Raw genomic sequence first — 15,026 nt, 5'->3', positions numbered from 1 at the left:
GAAGTCTCTAGTGCGTGAGACCTGCATGGCAACTGTGGCCTAGTAATACGGGTGGTTGTCACATTACATTGTCGGCAGCGGTGCAACCAATCTTTAATGTTAGTCTGCTCACCATATTTCAAGACATCGGATACGACTATTTCTCGAATGGTAACGGTAGCAGATTAGACGGAATTGGCGCGCTTTGTCACGTTATCATCTGCGATCCAGCAACCATTCTTTTTAACATCATTTAGCTGGGAGCGCAGTGCTGTATTGTCACATGACTGTAAAAGACCAAATGTCCTACTGCACAGCCGCGTGAGGCGTGGGCACTGCCACCAACTATGAAACATCATACCTTCTCTCCCACAGCCTCTAAAGCACTTAGAATCCATTGAAGGGGACAATTTTGCTAGTTTGGCCAGTACTAAATACAATCTAGTTAACTTTGTATGCCGATTCCACAGCAAAAATGTTGGGTGAACAGCTTGGGATTCTCTGCCAACTGTCTACCCAGTCTTACAGGTCTTTGTGCTTCCCCATCTCTCTCTCCCAGCCTGAAACATATGGATGTAATCTAGAGGACCCAGGATGGGACAGTCTGGAATATATAGTGGAAATCAAACCAGGCCCAGACGGATTCTCAAGACACATACTCTCAAAAAAGAAAGAAGTAATGGTGGTTCCCTTTCTCATACAAGAGAGAGGATATCCAGTGTTTTAGCTGCATATACCTTAAGAGCTCTGAGCAGGGGGGCTGTGTCTATCTTGGATAACTGCCTACGGAATAAGGTCTCTGCCGTTAAGGAAATCTTTCACGAAAAAGGAAATGGTGCTCAGTCCACCACTTAAAGCGGTATTGTCACCATAAAAATAAAATTTCAATAGCAACTGGTCTGAGTGTATTAGGTGATAAAGATGCTAACCCTGCATTCAAATCTTGCAAAACTTTTTCTGCTGTTATGGTTTGTAGTTATCACATACTTTAGGAGCACTGGCCCGAGTGCCAAACAGTGCCAAAGAGTTGAATGCTGGGAGTTCTTTTTAGATATAATATATTCCTCCTCTTCCATTTATTTCCCTGCCTAGATGCTTATCAGAAACACCCTCTGATTACTTGTGTTTACAAGCAAGGCTGAGGTGACTCAATGATTGGATGTGTAAATAAAAAAAGACAGTGCAGTTGTTAGTATACACCTCAGTGGTAGTGTCTGAAGACTCTGGGAGGAGGGCAGCTAATGAATACACAATGAGCAAGAGAAGGGAGGGGGGAAAACAAGAGTCAGGGAGGATATGATGGCAGCATTAGCTTGGCAAGATGGCCACTGCCTAGAATAGGATTTTCAGTGTTTCCTTTATAAAATTCACAGGAATCATTATGTGAATAGCACAATACATCTGTTATGTAAGTAGAAGTAGTATTTATCTACTTATATATGTGTCTTTTATTTCTAGGTTAGCATGGGTGTCACTTGTTCTTTAAACAAGGGTTGTCAGAGCCAGGTGGGAAGAGGGGGTTGTGGATAATGGGGCATAAAGGTAAATGTGAGGATTGAAGACCTCCGGAATATCTAAAATAATCCCAGTCGGCCAAGTCGGAAGAAAGGAAGGAGCAAAGTTGTTTAGGTCTGAGATGTTTTGAAATCCAGGGGATTGTGCCGAGTCTAACAAGTGAACTGTCTTTCCAGGAGGGTCCAGAGGGGAGCGTCCTGTGTTTTGAAAAGGGAAAGGAAGCATTATGCCACAGCAGCTCTGTGGTATAGGAGGAGATTGGGTACACCCAATCCACTATCATATTTATGGGCAAGAAGCGTGGCTTTTCAAATCCAAGATCTCTTGCCCACCCATATAAAGGAAAAAATGTTGTTTTGAAGGAGTCACATAAAATATGTCGGAATGGAAACAGAGATCGTATGGATAAGACAGAGGATCTTTGGAAGGATTGACATTTTAATTGTATTTATTCTGCCAAATATAGATAACAGGATGTGGACCAGGACAACATGAGAGTTGAGATATGTTTGAGTAGAGGAGGGAAATTGGTGCCATATAACGTATCAGCTCTGGGGGTTAATACAATTCCTAAATAGGGTCATTTGCAATATTTTATAAAAAATGATATGGCATAAGGATGAGTTTCACGAACAACATTATCTGGGTTGTTTATATGATGAAACCTCAAATAAAGGATTCAAATGATTTTCTTAAGACAGGGAACTTTGTAAACCTTCAATTCTTTTTCCTGTAGTATAAGCCCCCCTTGTCAGCTTCAGCTACTTGACTTTTTAAAACCGGCTACAAGAAAGTACACATCCCCATCAATAGGTGTAGAGGGGCAGGTAGAGGAGATATCAATTCACTCCTTCTCAAGCCTCGTACACATGTACGAGGCATAATGCCTGGTGGCGATCTAGACCCACTGGTGGCATTACAGAGCTGAGGCTGAACAGATGTGTCACAAGTTTGCAAGCTAGCGATGTATTCTTTTGCAATATGGGGCGGGTGGTGTGGTGGTCTGATGGAGCAGCGTGGGATTGAAATGCTGGAAGAGGGGTGAGATGTAGGGAACGATGCTCTTGGGTGGCATTTGGCTGAATTGATCCACCAGGCTGATAGTTGGCTGAGGTGTCAGGTAGCATTGGGGGATACTGTACACACGCTGTATTTTTGGCCGAGTTTCATCTACCATGTTTGTAAGGCTTAATATTGTGAAAGACCAGCAATTAATTGTTTAATGAAAAGGTGACGGACGTATTGTATTACTGTCCAGCCTTAGACTAGGTTCACAGTGGTCAGCTGCATAGCGCACATGTTATAATGAGTGTGAACTGCAATAGAGACTAGACATAGACATTAATAAAAAGCCTGCAAGCAGTGAGTTAAAATAACTTGATCAATTACAACGCAGTACTGTGAACAGCCCCATAGAATTGTATGGGCAGTGAGTTGACATGCAATATTATTCTGCAACACAACTGCGCACTGTGAACCAGCTGTGAACTGAATCTTTCATTCTAATTATAACATTATCTGCATATATCCATAATTTGCTAGGTCCATCTCTACATCAGTCTAATTGTCCTTGTGTGATCGGCACCCATGTACAGAAGAAAGTGGAGTGTCCTTCAGTACCCCTCGGACGCTAGTACACAGTCCATTGGGGTTGATTCACTAAGCTGCTCTGCTACAGCAGTGCAGCTTTATCACAGCAGCGAGTGTTATAATCCCCTGCACACGCTATGCAGCGATAGCGTGCGCTGTTAGCAGCATGAGAGCAGCGGATTGCTGGGTACACTGTTACAAGCCGCCCAGCTTCCTCTCTCACTTCACCCGACATATCAGCAGCAGACAGGCAGTGGGCAGGATATGAAAACTTGCTACAGATCTCGCCGCAGATGGAGCTCACAGCCTCTTCTCTATGATAGTCTGCAGGCATGATCGTCATTCAGCTCCCACTCTCCCATTCAATTACTTTTAAGATCTTGCTAAGTCTTTCTGTTATGCTGGGCATAGACGTTGCATTTATGCGCCGGAATCGAGCCGCTGGCTCAATGCCGGCGCATCCCCGCTCGTCCGCGCGGGCGCTTCGATCGATTCCCGCACGTCCCCGCGGTTGCTTCTTATCAGCGCTTCGTTTTTTCTATTGTCCACCCGCGGAGATCAAGCGCAGAATCGATCCGCCGCAGTGATCGGACACGTCGGATATTATCAATCGAGCCATCAGTGGCTCGATTGAAAAGGAACAAACGAACCGTCTATGCCCAGCATTAAGCTTGTACATTTTCCGCCCAGCTCTTTGTCTTCCTCTGTCTGTCATTAATACAGTAGATAGGGAGCGGGCATGCAATTAAAACTTGTTACAGTACTCACAGCCTCCCTGCTATGCTCAGGCTCTTCCACAGGCTCGTAAATTACGGTGGGGGAGAAAAAATGCGTCTAAAGCAGCGTACACACGCCGGACTTTAGGCAACGACGGGTCCGTCGTTGCCTCCCGCTGGGTGGGCGTGCCAGTGACAGTCCGGCGTGTGTACGCTCTGTCGTCAGACTGATACGGCAGTTTCTGAGCGATCCGCCGGGCGGATCGCTCAGAAACAGCCGTATCAGTCTGACGACAGAGCGTACACACGCCGGACTGTCGCTGGCACGCCCACCCAGCGGGAGGCAACGACGGACCCGTCGTTGCCTAAAGTCCGGCGTGTGTACGGACCTTTATAGTCCAAAAAATATGGTAATCAATTGATTTGATTGATTGATTGATTGATATGAAGTCCCACAACCTTCCAAGGACAATGTCGGTGTCAGAGAGGTGTAGTCAGAGAAAGGAAACAGCTAGTTAAGGATTACTACTAGTCAATGCACAAATGAAGTTACCAGGATAGCATTAAATAAAAGCTGGTAAGATGGATGAAGCCCTCTAATCCCAGGGCCTCGGTACAGCCGCAACCCTTGCATCCCCTATTGCTACGCCACTGCATGTAATTGGTAATATCAACACATTGTTGGTATTCTCTACTTGTCTTTGGTAATATCTGCATTATCTTGTGTGGTTTTACTTAAGAGAGACTGAAGCGACTAAAATAGCTATTTTTACCTCATAGTTCGCTTCAGTAGTCTCAGTAGAGGTAAACCGCTGCATCCCCGCGGCAAAACGAGGGCTTTAGACCCCCCAAATCCCCAGGGGAAAATCCGGGGAGCGCTTCCTGAAAGAGGCAGAGCTTTCTGCTGTAGCTCTGCCTCTACTGAAGTCAATCGCAGCGCATCTCCGCCTCTCCCTGCCCCTCTTACTCTTTCTTCATAGAGATTGGCGGGGAGAGGCGGAGATTCGCACGCGATTGACGTCAGTAGAGGCAGAGCTACAGCTCAAAGCTCTGCCTCCCTGGGCAGCAAATTCCACGACCAAGAAAGTTGTGGATGTTTGCCACGGGATTTGGGGGGGTCTAAAGCCCTCGTTTTGCCGCAGGGATGTGGCGGTTTACATCTACTGAGACTACTGAAGCGAACTACCAGGTAAAAATAGCAATTTTTAGTCGCTTCAGAGTGTCTTTAACTACTTCCGTACCAGCAGTCTCTGGCCCCTTAAGGACCAGAGACTGCTGGTACCGGAAAACGGCACTTACCGGTGATTTGCCGTACAGACCTGTCGCTCCCGACAGTCACACCGCTCTCCCATCTCCGCAGGTCCCTCTCACTGCCGTCCCTATGACAGCAGAGCTGTGTGAGCAGGTCAGGAGCCGTTTTCATTGGCTGCTGACACTGTCCATCAATGTAAGCCAATGGGATTGGCTTACAGTGATGACAGAGTCAGGAGCCAATGAAATAGTCTCCTGAGCGGCTCCCACAGCTCTGCCGTCATACTGAGTGCGAGTAAGTTGCAGCCATGGGAGAGCGGCACGATTGTCAGGAGCATGGGAACGCACTGCGGCTATGTTTAAAACCTACGTCCTGTCAGAGCCACAAGCAGGACATAGATTTCAGCCTCGCTGGTCCGGAAGCGGTTAATAAGAAAAAGGGGGCATGGCATGAGGGGTGTGGTGTGATCTGTGTTATGGAGTGGAGTTTAGGGCACCAGAGCTTATGTGCCTATAGGCTCCTGAGCTGTAAATTCAGCCCTGTGTATCTGTGTCTGAGCCCCTATATCAGTCGTAGTCTGCTGTTCGGGATTCAGAGCTAACATGGTATATATTATCTATCTATCTATCTATTCATGTGTATATATATATATATATATATATATATATATATATATATATATATATATTATACAGTATATTTAAAAACTAACATGCCAACAATAGAGTTGGGCCGAACGGTTCGCCGGCGAACGTGGTTCGCGCGAACTTAGGTGGTTCGCGTGCGGGTGTCGCACGCGAACGTTTTGCGGCAAAAGTTCGCAAAAAATCGGTTCGCCCCATAATGCACCTGAGGGTCAACTTTGACCCTCTACATCACAGTCAGCAGGCCCAGTGTAGCCAATTAGGCTACACTAGCCCCTGGAGCCCCACCCCCCCTTATATAAGGCAGGCAGCGGCGGCCGTTATGGCCACTCGTGTGCCTGCATTAGTGAGAGTAGGGCGAGCTGCTGCAGTCTCTCATAGGGAAAGATTAGTTAGGCTTAACTTCTTCCTGGCTGCATACCTGTTCTGTTCAGTGAGCCCTCAGCCCACTGCATACCTGTACTGTGATCCTGCCACTGCATACCTGTTCATTGATCCTGCCACTGCATACCTGTTCAGTGATCCTGCCAGTGCATACCTGTTCATTGATCCTGCCACTGCATACCTGTTCAGTGATCCTGCCAGTGCATACCTGTTCATTGATCCTGCCACTGCATACCTGTTCATTGATCCTGCCACTGCATACCTGTTCAGTGATCCTGCCAGTGCATACCTGTTCATTGATCCTGCCACTGCATACCTGTTCAGTGATCCTGCCACTGCATACCTGTTCATTGATCCTGCCACTGCATACCTGTTCAGTGAACCCGCCACTGCATACCTGTTCTGTTCAGTGAACAGTTTGGTGTGTCAGTGTGAAGCAGTACCTTAATTACACTACCTGATTGATGTATACACATGCAAGATGTTTTAAAGCACTTTAGGCCTGTCATTTAGCATTCAATGTGATTTCTGCCCTTAAAACGCTGCTTTGCGTCAAATCCAGATTTTTCCCGGGGACTTTTGGCATCTATCCCACTCCGCCATGCCCCCCTCCAGGTGTTAGACCCCTTGAAACATCTTTTCCATCACTTTTGTGGCCAGCATAATTTTTTTTTTTTTTCAAAGTTCGCATCCCCATTGAAGTCTATTGCGGTTCGCGAACTTTAACGCGAACCGAACCTTCCGCGAAAGTTCGCGAACCCGGTTCGCGAACCTAAAATCGGAGGTTCGGCCCAACTCTAGCCAACAATACATTGGCTCATTTTTGTCACATAAGGTTCGCATTGGTAATACTTTAAGCCGATAAATGGTATCATCCTGATTCATAATTTACTGATTTTACTAATGGCTAAACATGGTACAATACATTTCTGGTCTGCAGGGGCGTAGCAATAGGGGTTGCAGAGGTAGTGACCGCATCGGGGCCCTTGGGCCAGAGGGGCTTCATGGGGCCCTTCCTAAACCAAAGTATAAGCTGTTTATTGGTCCTGTGGTGGTAATAATCACTTCTATAGATGCTTTGAATGGTAGTAATCATTAACCCACTGTTCCCCATCCCCTTCTTGCACCTCTAATACTGTAAATGACCTTGGCAGGTTTTGTTGTGCCGTATCAAGTGTTATGTATAGAGTGCTTAGGGGCCCAATGTAAAATTCGCACTGGGGCCCAGAGATCTATAGCTACGCCACTGCTGGTCTGGTACTACTGTAATCTTTAAAAATTAATTATATACCACGTGAGGGAAAAAAGTGTATAGATAGTTACAATAATTAATGTAACTCGGGGGGCTACTTTTTATTTAATGCTTTGTGAAATTCTTTAAATGTCCCAGAATGTGGTTGCCATAACTTTTAGCACAAGAGTCGTGTGCAATCAGTGCTGAGCTTCTCTGTAGAACCAGGAGGTGACGCTATGTGAATGGGTGACTATACAAGTGTAGGCGGGACGTTATAACAAATAAAAAAAAGTGTGCTGGAGACAGGCGGGGGAGGGATACCCCTCTTTCCCGAATCCCGAGAGTGGCCTCTTCTTCCCGGCTGGGACAGCTGCGGAGTGGCACACTGAGAGGAAGTTTCTGTCTTCCATTCATTCACAGTCGCCCTAGGCAGAGGCGCTGCGAGATACGTACTCATCGTCCTGTCTCCAGCCCCTCTGGACTGGCTGGAAACAATCAGTACTTTTCCCATTTGGACTGATAATTTACCAAAACGACTGGCTGGCTAGCCCAATAAACAGCTGGATTACTCCATAGAAAGGTATGGCATGCTTTTATGAATGGGAAGTCCTTGTTAAAGCATTTCTTACCTGATATGCACTTAAATAGGTGAATCACACCAATTTATTGTTTAGCAAATCTTAAGTTCATTTATCTAATTAAATACAGTCTCGCCCCCTGACCTAGAACAGAGGTGGTCGAGCTATTGTATGGTCCACGTGTCACAAATCAAACTGTGAGATTTAAATGCCCAGCTTGGAGCTGCTGGTAACAAAGGCTTCAGTCATCTGGCAGTGGGACACTGAACAAAGCCATCAGCATGTAGCTTTCTGTATAGAAAGTAACCCCTAGCACGCCCGTATTGAGCGCTCAGTACTATGTAATGCAACTGGACTGAGAATAGATCGTACTAAATCATAGGTTTTGTGAAATAGCCAGCATTAATGATGATCGATTAGTTTGTAGTTCTTTTTGTGTACTAAGTTCAGCCACTGAACTAAAAAGTGAAAATGAAATGCAGGACTGGATGAGTTGACGATTAGCTGTGGTAAGACAGCTCTAGGTGAATTTGTTATACCTTCACACCTCTGTGGGTTACTTTCCCAGAAGTGACTGAGCTTTCTTTGAAATAACCTATAATGTTACAAAGTGATTGAGTCTCCATTGCATGTATGCAGATAGACCCCTGTGTGATCCATTACAATTCAAAAGCTTATAGCCATGGATTTGAAAGAATATCTGTTTGAAAAATGGGATGGAACTAAACATCTAGACTTTGAATTTCCAGTTTGGATAATCCTTATTTGGTTTACACTTGGGGAGGGGGTGGGGTTGGAATTCGTGCTTTAAGTGGTACCAGGCATGTTTCTAATTAGCTGTAATGATGTCAAGCTTTTGGTGAGAAGAGTTTATCTTTAGGAGAGATCTGTGTGTGTATAAGGGTTGTTGAAATGACTTGAATATTTAGCTTGAAAGAATGGATTACTGCACTTTAGCACTATATACTTTGCACATCCTAAAAAATAGTTTTGCAACTGTCATGTAAAGTCACATCGTAGAGTACCGATGTGATGTGTCCAGTCCAGTGCAGCATACAGTTCATAGACTTTATGCTTTCTCCACACGCGTCAATTGGCAATGCACAGCAATCATAACACAGTAACGTAATTGTGCCAGTGTGGAAGCACCACAGAAATATAATTGCATCATGTTGTGATGCAGTTATATTGTCAGTTGTGCCATCTACTCAACAGACGAAGTGTGAAAGTGCTCTTATGCTGGGTACACACTATGGAGTTTTCCGTCCGAAAGACGGGTAATCTGACGGGAAGTTGTATTGTGTGTACATTTCCAAACTTTTCCCGATCGCTAACAGGATTGATTTTCCGATTACTACTGGCAACAGTCATTTTTGATCTGGAGCAGATCGAACATGTCAGAAATAATCGCTTCAATCCCATTGATTGGATGGGAAGCTGCATGGTGTGTACTCAGCATTAAATAAACGGGTACAGGTACACCTTCCTCAGCTGAGACAATCCTTCCTGATTGTCTTGGGCAACAATCTGTTGTCAGTACAGATGACCTATAATATCGTTTAGGGCCCGTTTCCACTAGTGCGGTGCGGAATCGCCGCATATCACCGCTGACAAAATCGCATGCGGATGCGATTCCGCATGCGTTTTTTGCCGCGATTTCGCATGCGATTTCGCATAGGCAGGGTATATGCGATTTTAACCATGTCACTGCCTGTGTCAATTTACATTACTTTCAATGCGAAATCGTGGGAAAAAACGCATGCAAAAAACGCATGCGATTTCCCTATTAAATACATTGCCTGCGATTCGCCTGCATTCCACACGCAGGCGAATTCTGCAGGGTCTACCTGCGTTTTTATGTGCACGAAAAATCCTGCACATAAAAACGCAAATGAAAACTGACAAGTGGAAACAGTCCCATCCACTTGTATTGCCTATGCGAATCCGCATGCGTTGTCTGCATGCGAATTCGCGCTAGTGGAAACGGGCCCTTAAAGTGTACCAGAGATGGTACACTATCGCTAATTTATACTTACCTGGGGCCTCCTCCAGCCCCAAAAGCACAGTGGCTTCCCTCGCTGTCCTCTTCAGCCCCTCCGTTCTGGCGATACGACTCCTGGTAATCCGGTCAGTCGCCACCAGTCGAGGCCTTCTGCGCATGTGTGACTTGGCCGTGAACGCGCCCCCGCCACGCTCCCGTCCCCTGGAGCGTTCTGTGCCTCCGCAGTACTACTGCACAGGCGCAGATCGCTCCAGGGGACTGGAGCGCAACAAGGGGTGCGCACATGCGCAGAAACCCGCGATTTCCCAGGCTTACCGGGAGTCATAGCGGCATAACGGAGGGGCCGTGGCAGACGGACTGGGAGGCCACAGTACTTATGGGGCTGTAGGAAGCCCCAGTTAAGTATACATTAGTACACACAGGAGTGGCTTCAGGTTTTTTAATTGAGGGTGCTGGATCCACTGGCAGGATAGCTGCCAGCAAAAAATTGATGTGTCCATGCACTGAAAAGTGGGCGTGGTAATGATGGGTCATGGGCAGGGCCAAATGTACATGAACTTAGCAGCGGTGTAAGGGCTGGTTCAGACGGGCGTTTTTGTGGCGTTTAACGCAGCGTTTCAGACGCAGCGTTTTTTGGGATCTACTGCCATCCCATGCAAGTGAATGGGAGCGTTTAGAGCTGGCTTTTGCAGGCTTTCATGAAAGCCTGGCAGTAGATCCCAGCGTTGCGTCTAGTCTCAAAAGCAACATGCTGCTTTCAGAGGCAGTAAACGCGAGGAAACAATAGCAGAGACCAGAACTGCTAGCCTTGAACGCTTTTCAAAAGCTTTCAAAAGCTAGCTTTTAAACGCTGGCGTTTGAACGCAATGCCAAGAAAAAGCTCAGCAGACGCCCGTGTGAACCAGCCCTAATTCACAGTGGACATCAACCACAAAAACTTGAATAAAGCCCCCTCTCCTAATAAAAAAAAAGAAAAATGACCGTCTTACTATAGATATAGCAGAGAAGACAGCCTGTAACATGACTATGTACTCTGCAAAGTGCTACCCTTGTAGTATAGGTGGCCAGAGATTCTTCCCCCCTCCCCCCCTTGTAGCATATGTGGCTAGAGTTCCTCCCCTTGTAGCAAAGGTGGCTAGATGCTCTCCCCTCTCCTTGTAGTATAGGTGGGCAGAGAATGCTTCCTCCCTTGTAATATAGGCGGCCATGTGCTTCCCTCCTCCTCCTTGTAGTATAGGTGGAAAAATTCTTCCCCCCTCCCTTTAGTATAGGTGGCCAGAGCTGCTGTCCTCATCCCCCCCCCCTTAGTAGTATAGCTGGTCAGATGCTTCCCCTCTCCCCCCTTGTCCCATAGGTGGCCAGATGTTCCCCCCCCGACGTATCGGTGGCCAGATGCTTCCCTCCTTGTCATGTAGATGGTCAGAGATGCTTCCTCCCTCCCCCCTTGTAGTATAGGTGGCCAGAGATGCTTCTGCCCTTCCGTGTCATATAGATGGCCAGATGCTTCTTCCTTACCCCTTGTCGTATAGGTGGGCAGATGCTTTCCCCCCTCCTCTTGTCGTAAAGGTGGCCAGATATGTTCCCCTTGTAGTATAGCTGGCCAGATGCTTCCCTCCCCCCCTTGTAGTATAGCTGGCCAGATGCTTCCCCCCGTGTTGTATAGGTGGCCAGATGCTCCCCCAGTCGCTCGCCTCCAGTGAGGAAGCTTCCTCTTCCCCTCTGTTATCAACCGCCACTGTGTATGTCTCTGCATCTGGCGTTTCCTATCATTGTGACTCGCCAGCAGGTCATCGTTAAATCACATGATAGGAAACATCGGCTGCAGAAACAAAACATAGTGGCGGCTGATGACAGGAAGGAGGGGGGGGGGGTGAGCTTCAGCGCTGGAGGCGAGCAGAGAGGTGAGTGACTCTCTCACTAGGCTGGCTGCTGCTAATCAATCTGCAGGGCTGCCCCATACTTCATGGGGGAGCTCTGGGGTTGCTATGGACCTGTTGGGGGGTGCTATAATATTGGCAAGCCCCCTGGCACCACCCCTGTGTACACACGCTCGATGTCGGCCGATGGGGATGTGCAGACACATTGGGGAGAACAATGCTCTTGGCCGTCACTCGCCCAAAGTGATACGCAAGAACAGATAGCTGACTGAGCGGTGATCTGCCAGAACAGACAGATGACTGAGTGGTCGAGGGGTATTAGTGGGTGCCATATACATTCTGGATTCTCGCTGGAGGCGCTCTGTGTATGGAGCTTTACAGTCCACTTTGAGAGGTCACTAAATGAACAGTGGTGAACAATAGCTGCTGTTCATCATCTCCTGCTCTGCTGCCACTTGCTATGCCACAACACCTCTCCGTAGGAATGTGATTGCTCCTAAATCTGTCATCTAGAACAGTGTTTCTCAACATTACAACAACAAGTACCCCTTTTAAAACAAGCAGGTGTTCACAAGGTACCCCCTATGTGGGTAAACTAATTTCAAATACTCCTTGATACATATTCATTTGAAGTACTCCATACTTGTGTATAAATACTTTTCAAACAACCTTTTATGCTACATTCAAATACTTTAATTGGGAAAAACTATACAAATTAGATACCTCATTAGTGGGAAGCATCTGGATAGTCTAGACTAGAGGCTTTCTGTGTTTTGTTTTTCCAGTCCACTAACCCTGCACTGGGATCCTCTATACCTGTTCGACCCAGCTGGTCCATTAGGCATGTTCGGGCCAGAGGCATGGTCGTAATTGAATACACCTGCACTGAACATGAGTAAGATGCAAGCATGGCCAGTAAGATGCAAGCATGGCCAGTAACTGCACTTGTGCATGCCCAATGCGAGAACTTGGGTTCTAGAACAATCAGCAGTTATTGGGGTGTTTGCAATTACTTGCATAATTACATAATTACTGCACAATGAGTAATGTAATGATGTAATCTATCGCATTCTGCTGTATTGCATACACCCCATTGTTTTATATAGCATTAATTGCCTGTAGGCAGCACGAGGCTTCCTGCACACTTTATGTAGTATTTTTTGTAATGCATGTTTATATTTTCAGTATAGAAGAGAGCAATTTCAGTGGCACTGACCACGGGCAGCATGGTGGCGTAGTGGTTAGCGCTCTCGCCTTGCAGTGCTGGGTTCCCCGGTTCGAATCCCAGCCAGGTCAACATCTGCATGGAGTTTGTATGGTCTCCCTCTATCTGCATGGGTTTCCCCTGGGCACTCCGGTTTCTTCCCACTTTCCAAAAACATACAGATAAGTTAATTGGCTCCCCCCTAAAATTGACCCTAGACTACAATACATACACTACACGATATAGACATAGGACTCTGGTAGGGATTCGATTGTGAGCTCCTTTGAGGGACAGTTAGTGACAAGACTATATACTATGTACAGCGCTGCGGAAGATGTCGGCACTATATTAAATATTGCAATTTGAATGGTGCATTTTTAAAATACTGCCAGGTTTCCACTAGTGCTGGACGTCTTGTCTTGGAAACACTTGTGCTGTGCATTTACGCAAACAAAAAAGGCAATCTACACTAAGCATTGCTCCTAGTGGAAACGAGTCCTAAGATCAATTTTGTTATGAGGAGTCATGTATGTCTCCTGTACATATTTTTTGCATGAGTTTTACAATTTGTGAAATTGTACGTGAAGCCATTTGCTAAGTTCAATCTATGCTGGATCCAGCTGGAGTAATGTATGTTTTCTGTCAATGGGCTTGATTCAGTAAGCAGTGCTAACTGTTAGCACGCTTGGGAAAAGCCCCTCTTCACGCCTAAACTCAGTTTAGGCGTGATGAAATCAACTCGCGCGCAAAGTCTCGCACAGCGCGATGCGCTCAAAACGTTGCACGGCGATGCGACGATATCGGCGCATCCGATGCCCCTATAAGGTTGCATGGGGTGCGACCTTAACGTCGCACTATGCGACATTAAGGTCGCACCCCATGCGACCTTATAGGGGCATCGGATGTGCCGATATCGTCGCATCGCGGTGCGCCGTTTCGCTTGCATCGCACTGTGCGTGCATGCAAATTTTTGCGCGCAGGACTTTGAGCACGATCTTATTGTCAAAGCGGTGCTAACCTAGTTAGCACCCTACTTATCACGCCCAAAGTCTTTAGGCGTGCTAACCAGGTTAGCACTGCTTACTGAATCAAGCCCAATGTCTTCTGCCGCTCCAGGGTCCTAGAGTAGATGCATGTCATTCATCAAATGAATGTAGCAATGCAGCTCCAGAAAAATTGTGCAGGTCAGAATGGATACATGTATACATGTGATACATGTGAACTAGCCCATAGAAAATAATTGCAATCCATGACCTTTCCACCTTAAGTCTGCCGTGTCCTGGAAAAATGCTTGTCGGTGGACATGGTGAGATAGATGGAATTCGATAAATGATGAACAAAGGACCCAGAGATCTGTTTCTACCTCATTCTGATGGGAGGGGCTGACATAAGAGCTGATACCCTTCTTGCCAGAGGAAGCTCCAGCCCACTCTCAGAAAGGATGAAACCTGGCAGAAAACGTTCTCTGTGCACATAAGACCTATCAATATATGAACTGCATATCTGCATTCTGCAAGGCGTTACAAACTCACATATATGAAACATGAGTATTAAACTGCTGTATTAAACTATACAGGTCCTTCTTAAAAAATTAACATATGTGCATATGTGATAAAGTTCATTATTTTCTGTAATGTACTGATAAACATTAGACTTTCATATATTTTAGATTCATTACACACAACTGAAGTAGTTCAAGCCTTTTATTGTTTTAATATTGATGATTTTGGCGTACAGCTCATGAAAACCCAAAATTCCTATCTCAAAAATTAGCATATTTCTTCCGACTAATAAAAGAAAAGTGTTTGTAAAACAAAAAAAAGTCAACCTTCAAATAATTATGTTCAGTTATGCACTCAATACTTGGCCGGCAATCCTTTTGCAGAAATGACTGCTTCAATGCGGCGTGGCATGGAGGCAATCAGCCTGTGGCACTGCTCAGGTGTTATGGAGGTCCAGGATGCTTCGATAGCGGCCTTAAAGAGAAACTCCGACCAAGAATTGAACTTTATCCCAATCAGTAGCTGATACCCACTTTTACATGAGAAAAA

At 46.1% G+C, this 15,026-nt stretch overlaps 1 protein-coding gene across 4 annotated transcripts in view; it reads left to right on the top strand.

The window, feature by feature from the left end:
* MYO1B (myosin IB) overlaps positions 1 to 15,026 on the top strand; it is a 927,952-nt gene that overhangs the window by 454,112 nt on the left and 458,814 nt on the right. For 3 of the 4 annotated variants that reach the window (XM_068244861.1, XM_068244860.1, XM_068244858.1), the window contains exon 1: positions 7,683 to 7,894. The exons of the other annotated variant lie outside the window; for it this stretch is intronic. The gene's annotated coding sequence lies outside the window, so the exon portion shown is untranslated. Of the gene's footprint in view, positions 1 to 7,682; positions 7,895 to 15,026 lie in introns of those variants that run through there. 4 annotated transcript variants of the gene reach the window in all.

Source organism: Hyperolius riggenbachi, chromosome 7, assembly GCF_040937935.1.
Source record: "Hyperolius riggenbachi isolate aHypRig1 chromosome 7, aHypRig1.pri, whole genome shotgun sequence".
NCBI classification, from domain to species: domain Eukaryota; kingdom Metazoa; phylum Chordata; class Amphibia; order Anura; family Hyperoliidae; genus Hyperolius; species Hyperolius riggenbachi.
The sequence above is the reverse complement of the archived record's forward strand: the minus strand, read 5'-3'. Positions and strand labels throughout refer to the sequence as shown.